General features: G+C 48.1%; 1 protein-coding gene across 1 annotated transcript in view; it reads left to right on the forward strand.

Moving 5' to 3' along the window:
- The window catches only part of SLC45A2 (solute carrier family 45 member 2), a 65,049-nt gene that overhangs the window by 17,978 nt on the left and 31,180 nt on the right, over positions 1–15,891 (forward strand). The gene's annotated exons all lie outside the window — the stretch shown is intronic.

Raw genomic sequence — 15,891 nt, forward strand, 5'->3', positions numbered from 1 at the left:
CAGGCCACGATATATCTTTTTAAATAGTGTATTTCCTTATTCTATGTAGGCTAAATATGTGTTTCCCACTAGATTGACTTTGCATTGTATCAAACAAAATAAGCGTAGGCCCTTTCAATTCCCAAATCATCTCCGCTCTCCAAAGTTCCTTTCAAAAGGGTGCGAGTTGTGTTCAATCCCGCAAGCCGCCATTGCCCATGTGCTAACCTCGGAGAAGAAAGGCGTGTCTCCACCTCGTCATAGAGGGGAGGAGTGAGCCAGCCCTAACAGCCAATCAGCACCACGGTGAGCGACCCGGTAGGCGTGCCCTCGGAGCCGGCGGCTTGATTCCGCCCCGAGTTATAAAAGCGACTGAGGGACTGCTTCACCAGATGACCTGGGAGATGAGCGAAGAGGCGACACCAAGAGGAGCGGTGAGATGCGAAACGCTCCAAGCCAAAGAGGAGAGGTACTCGGAAAGGAAACCAGCTTTGGAGAGACGCGCTGAAAGGAGGGAGACGGCTCCACCAGAAGGAGAGGAGCAGGTGTGCCGAGCCAGCGCGTGACGTCTACAGCAGCGGATACGCGACGGAGGGTTTTCCCGCCAAAAGCGCGAGGAATTGAGAGCTGCTGCCTCCGACCCTGCCTCCCCCCTCTAGCAATCCACCTCAAGCCCTACCTGCCTGCAATATCCCCCGTGTAAGTGTGAACGTCGTCTGTCCTACTCGTTGTCTTGGGATTAAGTAAATTGAATAGAATAAGCTAACGATGCACTGTGTGACTGCTTTTTCCATCCATTGCTTGTAAATAATTTTGGTCGCTTTTCCTTTTTGCTTGTGTGTGTATAATAAATCTGTTCTTCCTCTGTACTCTGTCTTCTTCTCTTTTCCTTCTCTTTCGGTCGCTTTAGAGGTTTCCCGATTGAATATGTGCGGTGCGATCTGGTCAACGTCGGGTGGAATCGGGTTCTAATCGGGGAGTAACTGTTCGGACGCGGTAATACCAACCGCTCGGTAAAATAACATCTAAAACCGCGTCCGCAACAATATATATATATATATATATATATATATATATATATATATATATATATATACATATATATATATATACATACACATATATATATATATATATATACATATATATATATATGCATTTTGGTTGAAAATATTGCTACGGTTTTGAGATTTGCACATATTGATCATTAAAGGCTAAAGGTTTGCCCCCATAGTTAGTTCCACGAGCAACAAGTAGGCCCACTTGTAGTATAGTTATGTCATAGTATGTGTAAGTATAAGCCATTTCCCCTATTAATATCTGCATTGTGTAAAGACATGAGATTAGGTCCCGTTCATTTTGCGTCCACCCTCCAATTCCACCTCGATGGGCGTAATTGATCCCGCACCCCATTTGGCTGCCCGCTCAGTTTGTTAAGCATTTGCTGCCCTTTGCTCACTCACTAGTCGAGTAACACGAGGTAGGCCTGAGAAGGAGGAGTGCGGGGTCGGGGTGGGGGCAGCGTTGAGATCAGAGCATCAGAGGCGATGACGGTAAGAGCCACCAGCCAATCAGGGCTCTAGCGGCATGGCGTGAGAGGGCATGGAGAGGCGCTTCTGGTGAGTTCGAGAAGGTTCGCGGGCGTGCCTATATAAGTCGCTGCACAAAGCCCTTGAACAGGACTTGTTGGGAGAGGGCTTCATGCGAGGACTTGCTATCGAGAGGACTTTGAGGATTTGAGGACTCGCTCGCTTTGGAGGCATTGAACTGTACCTCGCAGTATAACGTACGCGCCAGAGGGGAAGAAGAAGAGGCATTGGCGATACGAGTACACGGCTGCAGCCAGACGCGCCGGTGGCGAATAGCGCCTACTTCATCCACGCGAGTAAACGCGGCCATAACCGCCAGTGATAACCGCCAACCGCACCAGATCCCACCCCCCTACCGCTCGGCCCGTAATAAACCTGTGCGTCCAAACGGCGCGCTACGAGCTCCTGCCTTCTCCTCTTACCATCTGCATGGGACGAGCCTGAGACCGGAGGGAGCTGCATGAGAGCCATCCCTGGATGCACGGACCATCATCCTGCAGCTGCAAGCCCCGTGTGAGTGTGTATGTGTGTGAGACGGGCCCGTTTGGCCTGGGTATTAAGTAAGACTGTATAAGGCTGCACTGTGTCCCCTTTTTCTTGAACCATTGTATCGTGTAAATAAATCTGTTCTTCCTTTTTCCAATTCCATCACCTCTTTGATTTTGCCATTGACTAAGCGTGGCACGAATAAAACCGCTAGAACCAGGTTCACCATCTAAACGGCACGGATCGCGTGTACGCACCACTCGGTGTCTCAACACACGTGGTTCGTGCGGGGCTTATTTCTTCGTTTCAGGGCAGCGCGAGTAATTAGGTAATAGCGAATTTTAGTCCTAGTACCCTATTTCGCGCTGTCCGGAAGGGACGTCATAGGTCCCGGGTCCCGCCAGGCCAGTCAAAGACAAGAAGACTAATCCCCCCTTGGTAAGGGGAGAAGGCCGGCGGCAGATCCGCAACAATATTTTATAATACAGTACATTATTTATTATTATTATCATTTTTGGGGGAGGCAATGGCAGTAAGATGAATATTAATTAAATCAACACAGACAACACGTTCACAATTTCAGTATCCATTTCAATTATTTCATTCACAATATAACAATCGGAATATCACAATATCCACTAGCACAGCATAACATGCACACAATCGTACAGATTACACCTTTCCACTTTAAGTCAACCTACTTTTTCTCACCTGCAGTACTGTACCCATTCTATCCCGATTATACAAGGATTTATACATGTAACTTTGACACAAGAGGAGGCCATTTGGCCAATAATGCCTGTGCGACAACAACACCACGTTAATTAAATATATCAGTTGATCTGGCATCCACTCTGAGACTGGGCGATCAGCATTCGAACCCTGGCCGAGTCATACAAACGACTAAAAAGAGGGGATATGTGTTGCTTCCTTGCTTGATGCTCACTAATATAAAAGGATAAATCACAGACAAACAGCCATAGGTTGGAAACCATTATGTAGACTTGATGGATGGGTCTAATGGCCTGGCCCGCTCCATCTTGTAGAGCATTTAAATGGCTTAATTAGCAGGTATATTGATGCTCTGTTCCAGACTCTGTGACGCAATGGTTTGAGTGTCTGCTTGAAGAGAATGAGATTGGAGAGAATGTGGAAGTTGTTTCCACAGCCAGGGAAAAAGAGGAACAAATGAGTGGAGAAGTGAAAAGTGATAGGCCCATAGACTCAGCTTCATCATGGAAGATTCAAATTATCTTGAAGGCCCTGGAATCCAGACCCCAAGCTGAGAAAGGTGTGAGGCAGGGGCACCAGCCCAGTGGGGAGGGTGCTTCCCAGGGGGTTCCCCCAAAATCAGCAGAGGTCTGAACTACAACCTCAAGATGATTGTCAGCCCACTCGGGGCTATTTTATTATTGTTATTATTATTATTATTATTATTATTATTATTATTATTACTAGGGCATGCCCGTACGTGGGTGCCCATTCCTTGCCAAAAAAAAAAAATAACGCTACCCGTACGCTCTACCCCGCCCGTACGCCCGTAAACAAAAAAAACAACGCTCTTCGCTTCCGCCCTTCGCTCTGACTGAATTGGGAGAAATAATGCGCATAAGAAATCGAGAAATTATTATTTTCTCCGGAAGAAATCGAATTACGAACCGTAATGGCGCACGCGCTCGGCTCGGCTCGCTCTCACATCGGCCAGGCCTACGCAACAACGCGTTCTGTGATTGGCTGCCGGAAGTGCAGTCTTCACTGTCCGGAAGGTCGCAAATCGCAGTTACGATGAATCGCAAATTAGTTTTAATTAGTTTTAAAACATAGTTTAACGGCAACATAGTTTTCCAACGTGAAATAAATGAATACGCTCTCAAATGTGCCGTCCGAGGCAGAGTCTGTTCGCCACGTTCGGCACACGTGATAGCTCGCTGCTCTCTGATTGGTTGAATCGTTTTTTGGACATAGCTCGGTAACTACTTCTCCGATTAATATGAAACCTTGAAAAGGCACATCCTCGGGTCCCCAGCAATATACCTGGCAAGTTTCAAGTATATCGGACCCGTGGTTGTCGAGAAACAGCGGTCACAGACATACAAACATACAAACATACAAACATACAAACATACACACAGAGATTACTGGAATTATAGATAGATAACCACTACTGGCTGACAAGTCCTCAGCTTCACCTTCCATCCGACAGATGGCGCATTTATTGATGTTATGTCCTGCCTGTGATTCTGTGAAACACCATTGCGACAGATTGTTGTCAGACCTGGAATGGAACCCAAGTTAGACAGCTCAAAAGCAAAGGTTGGCTTCTGAGGTATCCTGTCAATCCATCAAAACACATTAAATAGCCCTAGTGCTTAAAGCCACGATAGCTCTTGCTCAGAAAATGATACAAGTAGTACACAATATTAATTTTGACATAGCACCAAAATGACGAGTAGTGTAAGCATGTGAACAAGGTGACATTCCACAAGTTTCACCCTTGGAAGGTTGTGATTCGTGCACTATTTGCTTGTTTCAAATTAACTCTTATGCAGAGCTTATGTGTTGGCTTGGAATGTGCCATCTTCTGCTCAAAGAGTGAAAATAGCTTTGAAGAAAGTTAAGTCCTCTCGGCCGAGGGTATCTTTCAGTTACGACATGGATGATTTTGCAAATAGGATCTCTCAGAGGTAATGAAAACGCATTTACCTTTGAACTGTCTCGTCTGGGTTTGATTCCCAACCCTAGTAAACACTGTCGTCCCGGTACTTCACAAACTGGGAATTGCACACACGAGCATTTCCTTTGGAAACGTGAAATAACCAATATTATCTATCTATAATTCCAGTAATCTCTGTGTGTATGTATGTATGTATGTATGTATGTATGTATGTATGTATGTATGTATGTATGTCTGTATGTCTGTGACCGCTGTTTCTCGACAACCACGGGTCCGATATACTTTAAACTTGCCAGGTATATTGCTGGGGACCCGAGGATGTGCCTTTTCAAGGTTTCATATTAATCGGACAAGTAGTTAGCGAGCTATGTCCAAAAAACGATTCAACCAATCAGAGAGCAGCGAGCTATCACGTGTGCCGAACGTGGTGAACAGACTCTGCCTCGGACGGCACATTTGAGAGCGTATTCATTTATTTCACGTTGGCAAACTATGTTGGCGTTAAACTATGTTTTAAAACTAATTAAAACTACTTTGCGATTCTTTCGCTTTCCTGCGCGTTTGTGCACGCTATGGCGATTTCTTTACCAAACTCCGCAAGCCGTTCGCTTTGGACCAAACCATTTCATGTAAATAGAGGGGGGGGATTGTCACCGTACTCGCAAGCCGTTCGCTTTGGACCAAACCATTTCATGTAAATAGAGGGGGGGGGATATAATTTTAGATATATATATAGTACGGGCATGCCCTAGTCTTTCAAAAAGAGGATGTCATTGTGTGCACGTACCATGGCCAAATTCCAATTTTCTGCTCTGGTTTGAAGGCTGCTTCCTCAGCATCGTGCGATGATATCGCGAATTTATCTTTAGGGTGGTGTAATGGATTTACCAGACTCGGTGGTGTAATGGTTAGAGCGTCCACTCCAAGAATGGGGCATTGCTGGTTCAAACCCTGGCCAAGTCATACCAAAGACTTTAAAAATTGTATGTGCTGCTTCCTTGCTTGACGTTCAGCATTTAATAGGATGGAGCATGGACAATCCCCATCAGTTGGCATCCATTGGGAGGAGGAAATTCCTCCTGAAGAAATGCTACACTGAGTGTGGTGAGAAAAGCAGCTCCATTGTGGCGCCATTATTATGACATCACTGGTACCCAGAGTATCCCAGGAAGTGACGTCACTTCCCAGGGTATTTCCTGTGAACAGGATTTAGCCTAGTCAAGCCCATTCAGAAAAGTCAGATATACAGTACTCTCTTAAAAAGGTCTTTGCCAGAATATAATGACCACCCCTTAATGCTCTTCTCTGCATCACTGTTTTTTTCTCTGCAAGGTAATCTCACGGTGGGGCACGCATCAAGGGACTGGATAAGGAATGGGAGGAGGGAAGGAAACATTGACACAAACAAGCAAGATGGTTGAGTTAGGAAAGGTTAATGTGGGTAATAAAAATCATGGGACAGAGTTGGGAATGACATGAGGTAGTGGTGCACTGCTTGCTTGAATTTCTGCAGGGAAGATAAAACAGCATCAGGAAGGCAGTTCCACAGATGGGGAAAGTGAGTCCTAAAGAGTTGAGGTGTGCAGTCAGCCTGGATTTTGGAACTTTAACCAGGATGAGCTACTGGAGGACAGGTGAATCCAGGATGGGCGATTGGAGACCAGGTGCATCCTCTATCTGGAGGATCGGAGAAGCGAGAGATTGGGGGGGAGTAATGTTGAAGAATAGACGGGAGAAAACAGACAGACTATACCGACCTGCCGGTGTTGACCTTATGCTTCAGCCTCGTCACGGGAGATTCCTATAATTTTTGAGAGCTTCATATTCAACAGAATCCAGGTTATTGTGTAAAACCATTGCCCTCTCCAACCCACTGTTAGTTAATATCCCATGACATCTCGTTCTTCCGTGAACCTTGATCTTGTAAAGGAAAAAAAAAACAAGGAAATTATCCTGGTAATTGAAAGGGTCTCATCACTCTAATCTTGTGGACCACAAGTGCAGCACGATTTTAAAATTTCCCTTTCAGGGGGTAAAAAGGTGTAAAGTTGTCCGATTTGATTATGGTAGAGCACTCACTGAGGGGCGGTCTTTGTGAAAGAGAAAATAAGTTTTCAGAGTTTCTAGCATTTACTTGAAGGTTTTTCATATGCAGGTATCGAGGGTCTTGGTAAAATCAGAATGACAGGGAGAATTGGGTCAACCGACGAAATGGTGCGAAGTCAAAATTATGCGATAACCACAAATGGATGCAGTATCATACAAACAGGAATTGCAGGAGAAGGATGGGAGCAATGTCTTAGCGGATATAATAAACTCAGAGGTAGAAATGGGAAAGACCATGAGGTGGCGGTGAGAGGCCAATCCAGGGTCCATCCTGGCCTGAAGGGTGTGGTTATTTTGTCTTCTGTTCTGACACTTTCCATTTTTTGCCAGGCTATCAGCACGGATCATACATGCTGTAGGAACCGGGAGTGCATTTATTCATTGGGGAGTCAGGTAAATCAGACGAGCCACTCCCTCACTTCGTGGATGTAGTCCACCTTCCCCTCATCCACCACCTTTCTCCCAATGAATAACATAGATCGTTTCTGCAAAAGAGTCACCTTTGTTGTTAAATAGTGTTCACACAGAAGGTTTATGAATGAATGAAGGAACTTGCAAATTATATATTGAATAGACAAATTATGAGATTGGCAAATACTGACGTTCCTAGAAAAAGTATCGATGACCTTTGAGATATTTCTAATCACTATTATGGAGCCAGTGAGAACAATGTGTGTGTGTGTGTGTGTGTGTGTGTGTGTGTGTGTGTGTGTGTGTGTGTGTGTGTGTGTGTGTGTGTATATATATATATATTTGTGGTGGTGGTGGTGCAGATGGTGCAGCAAGAGGTGCTGAGATCGAGAGAGAGAAGAGTGGAGAAGGAGAATGATGGGGGAGAGGTGTGGTTTGTCAAAGAGGGCCAAGTGGTAAGAGGTGGAAAGAGGAGGAGGTGGAAAGAGGAGGAGGTGGAAAGCAAGAGAGCTGTCAGATGCTTGTGATTGGCAGGTGGTGGCAGACCTAAAGCCACAATTGGTATTCCCAGAGGAGATCTGTGTGACAAGGTTGCAGCCTGACATTGTCATTTGGTCAGGTGCAACAAGACAGGTCATCTTAGGGGGATTGTCGGTACCTTGGGAAGAGAACATGGAGGAGGTGCACGAGAGGAAGAGAGGAAAGTACAGTGAGGTGGAGGCAGAGTGCCAGGAGAAGGGTTGGCGAGTTTCGTGTCAGCCATTTGAGGTGGGGTGTAGAGGGTATATTGGCAATTCCTTTTCTGCATTTCTTGCTAGGCTGGGAGTGTGTGGGACAGAAAGAAGGAGGATGTGTGACAAGGTGGCCCAGGTTGCCTTGAAAGGGTCATTTTGGATATGGAGGAAGTTTATGGAGGCACGTCGAACGGTGTAGGTTGGTTGTGTTTTTTTTTGTTTTTGTTTTTTTGTTACCTTTATTATTTCTTATTTTGTGTATGTGAGTGAGTGGGTGAGGGTGTGTGTTTTTGCATGAATTAATTATTGCATGAGTGTGTTTTTGTGTGTTGAGTGGTGTATGATGTAAGGGTAGGTGGTTGGTTGGTTGGTGTGTGTGTATGTGGGTGTATGGGTGTGTATGTGTGTGTATGAATGATCTGGTGTGTTTTGTTGGTGAGTGGTGAAAGGTATAAAGGTGGGTGTTTGCGTGTTCCACCATGTTTGTTTGGTGCTGTGGATTCTGGATGTGGAGGTGTTGTTGTTGTTGTTGTTGTTGTTGTTGTTCGCACTGGCTGGGGGTGGGGGTATGTATGCATCCAGGTGCAGTTGCTGCATGTGGATGTGTATGTGCCCCGGCTGGCCCACCTTAGCTGACTGTATCGAGGTTGAAGGGCCGAAACGGGATGATGCTGAGGACCTCGACTGAGGACCCGGTCAGTGCGGCACACTTGTGACCAGGTGTGTTTTGAACTTACATATATATATATATATGTAGATTGTTGGGGATTTGGGAATTGTGTGTGTAATTTGATGTAAAACTTGTTGTAAATATCACCCTCTGGAGTATAAAGATAAAAGGTCGTCCGTAGTTAGGCCATCGCACACACGTAGCAAATCATAGCTGTCCCTCAGTAGTTATGTCCTTAGTAAATGTCAGTATAAGTCTCTGTGGTCCACTAATTCATTGCATTGCATCAATTAAATAAGATAGGTCCCTCCGACGCCCCCATGGCATCTTCAAAGTGCCAGGTTTGCTGGGTTTGCTGCACTTTCCTCCATTGAGCACGCGGTCGAGTCGAAGAAGAAAGGCGTGCCTCCACCTCGTCATCGAAGGGTGGAGCCAGGAGAGCCCTTGCCGACCAACCAAGAACGAGGGGTTTGGCTTTGAGAGGGCGTGGAGAGAACGTTCGCGTAGGCTCGAGGGTGTGGCCTATATAACCCGTCCCAAAAACGCCCCCGGGGGAGGTGGTGAGAGGGATGCGTCGGATACAGCAGCTTGAACGATCGGAGCTTGGAGCACAGCAGCTTGAACGATCGGAGCTTGGAGCACAGCAGCTTGAACGATCGGAGCTTGGAGCACAGCAGCTTGAACGCCGCAGCGTTGAGCTTTAACGGCGGCTGCTCACGTCAAGCACACACCGACCGGACCCCCATCCTTCCCGCCCGGAGATCCCACCTCATCCGTCCTGCTGGCATTCAATCCCATCTGCAATTTCCCCATCGTGTGAGTCTTCCTGTTTGTCCGTCTTTCATGTTATCTTGGGGTTTATTAAGTAAGCTTGTATAGTTAAGTTAATATTTGCACTGTGTCTCCTTGCTTCTTTCTGTCCAGTTATTTTCTTATCCTTCCTCCTCCTTGGTTGTTTTGATGATTTGTATATAATTAATAATAAACCCTGTTACTTCCTACCTTGCCTTTCTTTCCTTTACATCCGTTTTGCTTTAGTGATTTCCCTCATTGAATACCTGTGGCACGATTTGGCCAACGTTATGGATCGGGTCAGTGCTTGTTAATAGTTCGTGCCGCGGTTGCTAAACCGCTCGGCAATTAACATCTGTCTGCGGTCGCGAATGGGGTTGCGCTCCTCCCTCTCCGGAGGGAGCGGTGCAGCCTCAGGACTCACGTCGGTCAGTCACGAACAAGGGGACTAATCCCCCCTTCTTAAGGGGAAGAAGGCCGACGTAGAGATCCGTAACATTTGGTGTCGGGAGCGAGATTCGGACCTGAAGCGCGCTCAAATTACGAGTGGCCCACAATTTTATTTTAACATCTTAAATTTAAAATCGTGCCATGGATGGTCAAGGTGATCGGATGCTGGTTGGCGAGTTAGAGGGGGTAGAATCGACCCAGGACCCCAGGGAAATGTATATGGGGGAGAGGGAGGAGGAGAGAAATGAGGCTGTGGTTGAGGGGGTCTCAGGTGCACAAAATGGCGGCGCTTCGCACGTGGTCGCTGCAGCCGAGCCCGAGATGCCGGAGTACATGAGAGTATTTATGATGCACATAATGGCCAAATTAGACACCCAAAAAGAAGAGACGAGGGCTCAGGGGCAGCAATTGGCGGCAATGAGGGATGAAGTGAGGGGTACCAGTGAGCAATTGGGGGCAATGAGGGACGAAGCAAGGGGTACCAGTGAACGGCTAGACAATAAATTTGAGGGGCTAGACAATAAATTCGAGGGAATAGACAACAGGTTGGAAGGGCTAGCAGGTAAATTGGTGGGCCAACTGAATGACGTGGGTAACCAAATTGGGGAAATGAAAGAGGGGTTAGCGGGGTTGGAAAATAGAATGGCTGCCCAGGAGAACCAGATGGAAGGGATGAAGAATGGGTTAGGGGGGTTAGAAAACACTATGGACGGCAAATTGAGGGAAATAGGGGAGCAATCCGCCCGGGAGATTAAACAAATGGGAGAACAAATAGAGGAGGTGAAAATCGGGTTCGAAACCAAATTGGAAGCCCAGAGGAATGATTTGGAACAGATGAGGGCAGCATCTACCAAAGAGATGGGAGAAATGGGGGAGGAGATCAGACGAGGTGTGAGCGAGGAGTTCGCGGGGGTACGCGAGGAGGTAAAGCGAGGTGAGCAGCGTATGGAGAAAGAGGTGAGAAATAGTACGGCTAGGTTACAGGGGGGCATAGAGGATTTAACGAGGGGAGTAGAACAGCTGACGGTGGGACAAAAGGAATTAGTGGAGCAGGTGGAAAAGAAAACTGCGGTAATGGGGGGGTTAAAGGCGACGCAGAAGGAGATAAAGAACGAACTCATAGCGACAAAGAGGGAATGTCGGATGGTACATGAGGGGTTGACAAAGAGGTTGGATGAGGTAACGGAGGCAATGGAGATGAAAGAACGGGAGGTGAGGACGCACCTAGAGATGACTAAGGTGGCCTTAGAGGAGGAAATTGAGGGGGCGCACCGGGAAATGAGGGAGGTAAAGGAGAAATTAGAGGATGTGGAAGAGGGGGTGAGTGAAATTAAGAAGAGACGGACAGAAACTAAGAGGGAGATAAAGGAGGAAGTCATGGAATATGTACAAGGTCTGTGCTCAAATCATGATGATGTGCTTGCTAACCAAATAAAGAGTTTGCAGGTGGCAGAGGAGCAACGGAGACGAGGTGCCGAGGTGAGTGGCGAAATACTCGGAAATGTATATGGTGTGAGGGGAGATCCAGTCGGCTTGGGTGTTGGTGTAGACCCGGGTGTTCGTGAGAGCCTGCTGGTGAAGTGTGCGACAGGTACCGAGTGTGAAGGAGGAGGTGTGTGAGGATTTCCGACTATGGGGTGTGTGAGGAAAAAGTGCGCGCCGAGGAGTGAGTGTGCTGTCGAGAGTGAGTTAGTCGTAGCGCGTGTGCGGGGGGGCACATGGAAGCACGTAATGGGGAGTGTTACAGGGGATGTAACGGAAGAATGCACACCTGTGGTGAGTGTTACGGAGGGTGTAACGGGAGAGTGTGCGCAAGAGGATGCGTGAAAAAGGGTGTGTAACCGAGGAGTGCATGATTACAGAGTGCGCTGTCAAGAGTAAGGGTGAATGCGCGACCGAGTGTGGTGGTGAAAGTAGTGAGAGTGACATGGAGCACGAGTTGGTTGTAGCAGGTGAGAGAGGATGCACACCTGGAATGGAAGGATGTACACCTGGAATGAAAGGATGCACACCTGGAATGGTCGAGGGCGTGTGGGAATGCATGCTTGAGTTGGTAGTGGAGCACGTGATTTGGTGTGCAGAGGAGAGCACACCCGTGGTTGTCACAGAGGATGTGACCGAGTAGTGGGCGCGAAGAGGTGTGTTGGTGAGGTGTGCGAACGACGAGTGTGTGCTAAGGTGTGCGGTGGTCAGGTGTGTGACGAAGTCTATGAGTGTACAGGGGGGGTGTGTAAGAGAATGTGCAATGACGGAGAGCATGGAGACAGCTGGATGTGTGAGCAAGGAACGGAACGCGGGGTGTGAGCATGCAAGTGGAGCATCGACATTAACCGGGTTAGCGGTTAGATCGACTTATAGCCGAAGCGAGCCCTCGGTTCGTGCCGGGCGTTGTGCGCCGTGGGAACCAGCGGGGATCGTAACCACGGCGGTTTCAAAGGAACCGCCGTATGGGATCCACGCCGGGCCTCGCTCTGAACGGTCGCGTCCGTGCTCCGCTAGGCGGAGCGGGCGGCCCGGTCGGAAGGGTCGTCACGGCGACCCCTTGTGGTTGAGGCGTTCCGGCAGGGCGAGATCGGGCCATCGGACGGCTCCATGCCGAGATGGTGCGTGGAATCTCGGCCCGGGTAAGTCCCCTTCCCTGCACCGAATGCCGGACAAATCCAACCGCCGGCAACAAACCACCTGCATTCATTGCTCGGCTTTGCGAAGCTGAGCTTTGGAAATGAATTGGCGCACCGAGAGGCTCAAGTGAGTCGACATGTGAGGGTGGTCGCAGTAGCAAATTGGAAAAGCAAAATTTGATGATTGGAAAAAAATTTGATTGGCAGATTGATGATTGGTAGAAGGATTGGCAGTGATTGGCAAAATTTTGATTGGTTGAAATTTGAGAGCAAAATTTATAGTGGAAGATGCCTGATGTGCAAGGATGGCCAATCCACCATCCCTCGCACAAAAGGGGGCAAAGGAGCTATAGTTTTATGGGGGTTGGCAGTGAAAACTAGCCCGGGAGGGTTAGGATAAAATGGTAGGGATCTAGAGAAGATGACCATAGGTAACTGTAGATTTAAGTAGCGACATTGGACAGGTCGTCAGGGACATAGAGAGGGTAGTTGGATTATAATGACGAGGGAGCGCAATCATGTAAGGGGCGACGGGGAAGCGCGAGTTTTAGCAGGGCACCAGGTAGATTAGATGATGCCGTGTGAGTGAGAGTGTTGATATCGAGCAAATGAGGAATTGCGGGGCAATGCTCGGGAGATGATTGTGAGTTGTATTGAGCATGGAGGTGTATGGAGCAGTGCATGAGTGAGTAATAGTGATTGAGTGTTGTGTTGAGCAAATGGTCCTGGAGGAAGGAGGGTGCAGGAAGCACCAGGTGTAGGAGTGATTGCACAGGTGTGCAAATCCAGGTGAGAATGGTTGTATGAAATAAATGGTATGGAATATATGGAGTATGGAATGGATGGTATGGAGTGAGTATGGTAAAAACTGTGGAGTGGAGTGGATGGTGCGAAGGTGTGAATGGGGGAAAAGTGGACCCCTATCACGAATACCCGGGGAGGGTAGTTTAAGAGTTAGGTAGGGGGTACAGGTAAATTGTGGTTGGATATTGGCATCTGTGGTGCGTGTGGAAGAATGGTGTTTGGATGGGTGCATTAGTGTCGTGGAAATGGCTGGGCGTGTGGCCTGTTAGTGCGTGTAGTTGAATGGGCACTCCACCACTGTGAGGATGTCGGCCAGGTGAGGCCGCAGGTGGGCTCTGGGAGCCAGTAGAGTTGTGGATGTGGCCCGAGGATCCGGAGGACGGACCCGGGTAGCCCAGTGCCAGAGAGGGCACCGAGTGGGGAGAGCGCCAGAGGGCCTTCCCCAGTTAGATAAGTTAGGGTAAGGAGCAGGTAAGCTCGGAGGCAACTGCAGTGGTGGAGGTGTGCAGGTGGGTAGACCTGCTGGGAGAGCTACATGACCCAGTCCAGAAATTGTGCAAAGGCACAGGGAGTTGAATCGGGGGAGTGAGACCCCAAATTGATGAAGCACCCCAGTTTGGTCAATGGGAATTTGGTTCTTAAAACCGTAAAGAGTAAGTTGGCCAATGGATTGGCAGGGAAAGACCCCGGTAGTGTAAAGTGTATTAAAGTCATTTAGAAGGTAGATAGGATTGGAATCCCCTCGCACCATCTGCATCCACTCACCTGAGGTAACGACGGTGCTCCACACCATGCCATGTGTTTTGGTTATTTTTGTGCAAATGTTTGGAATGTGAGGCGCATCATGACGTGGGTGTGACATTGCGTTGATGTTCTGTCTCTCCCTCCTTATGAGGATTGATGATGATTTGGTGATGGCAAATTTGGATTAGAGGGATTGTGGTGACGAATTTGGTATAGGGGAAATATAGTGAAGACGAGACGGTAGCAACGAATTTGTAAATGTGTAGATTTTTGTAAATATGGGGTAAGGGGCAAGGGTAGAGTAGGTAACAGGGGGGGTGACGTACGGTAGGGATGAGCTTTTCTCCGCTCAGTCTCCAGACGCACCTCACCTTGCATTGCCTTAATTGATGTGTACCCTTGTGACCTTACCCCTCACTCACCTGTCTTCTGTTCCCCTGTCTCCCACCCGAGGTCTGTGCTCTCTGGGCACCGAGGGGAGCGTGCGGGAGTCCGCCATTGTGTGCCAGAACTCCCGCAACCAGCATGCATTGCATTGATGCACCACTTATGGACTGCCGTTCTGCGGCCAAGCACCACTTTATGGACCCCACGTTTTGGGGCCTGGCACCTCTGCTGGAACCGGCCACGATGGCCCGGGGTCTTCCTTGCGGACCTCGGTAAGGTGGCACCTATGCCGAACAGGTGGACCACCCTTAGTTGGCCCCTGTGGCCCTAAATAAAAATGGACACGTTCTGTGCTGTTTATTATTGCCAAATAGGCCGCATGAAGAAAGGAAACATCAGGAAGAACATCGGCCCAGCAGAGAAGAGGAAGACCACCACCAGTTGTTTTTTTTGTGTGTATCATTATTATGAACTGGTGACTGTTGCACCGAATGGTGCTTTTGGTGTGGATTTGGTATTTATTGGTGCTCCTTATAGCACTGGTGCGTCGTTGCAATGCGTGCTGTCTCCTCCCTCTCAACAGGAATTTCTTTTTGTTTCCTCAAAAGAACAATCACAGGTCCTGGGTTGCGTTTTGTAAATAGTCAAAATAATGTCAATGTAAATAATGCTCCCCCACCGTAAATGTTTAGTTTGGAAATAATTCCACAATTCGGTTAGCTGTGGGTGTGAAACTGTCAGACAGGGTGCAACGCAATTAGCGGGACATATTTATTCGTGTTTTAAGATTGTCGCACTAAGGGTCAGGTTAATTGTAGAGGTTTACTACACCTGCGTGTCACACTAAAGGTAAAATTTTCGGGCCGGGACGTCCCGTAAGGAAGGAGGGTGCAGTGTTGGGGATTTGGGAATTGTGTGTGTAATTTGATGTAAAACTTGTTGTAAATATCACCCTCTGTAGTATAAAGATAAAAGGTCGTCCGTAGTTAGGCCATCGCATACACGTAGCAAATCATAGATGTCCCTCAGTAGTTATGTCCTTAGTAAATGTCAGTATAAGGCTCTGTGGTCCACTAATTCATTGCGTTGCATCAATTAAATAAGATAGGTCCCTCCGACGCCCCCATGGCATCTTCAAAGTGCCAGGTTTGCTGGGTTTGCTGCACTTGCCTCCATTGAGCACGCAGTCGAGTCGAAGAAGAAAGGCGTGCCTCCACCTCGTCATCGAAGGGTGGAGCCAGGAGAGCCCTTGCAGACCAACCAAGAACGAGGGGTTTGGCTTTGAGAGGGCGTGGAGAGAACGTTCGCGTAGGCTCGAGGGTGTGGCCTATATAACCCATCTCAAAAACGCCCCCAGGGGAGGTGGTGAGAGGGATGCGTCGGATACAGCAGCTTGAACGATCGGAGCTTGGAGCACAGCAGCTTGAACGATCGGAGCTTGGAG

This window comes from Myxine glutinosa, chromosome 2, assembly GCF_964187855.1.
Source record: "Myxine glutinosa chromosome 2, kmMyxGlut1.1, whole genome shotgun sequence".
In the NCBI taxonomy this organism is placed as follows: Eukaryota; Metazoa; Chordata; class Myxini; order Myxiniformes; family Myxinidae; genus Myxine; species Myxine glutinosa.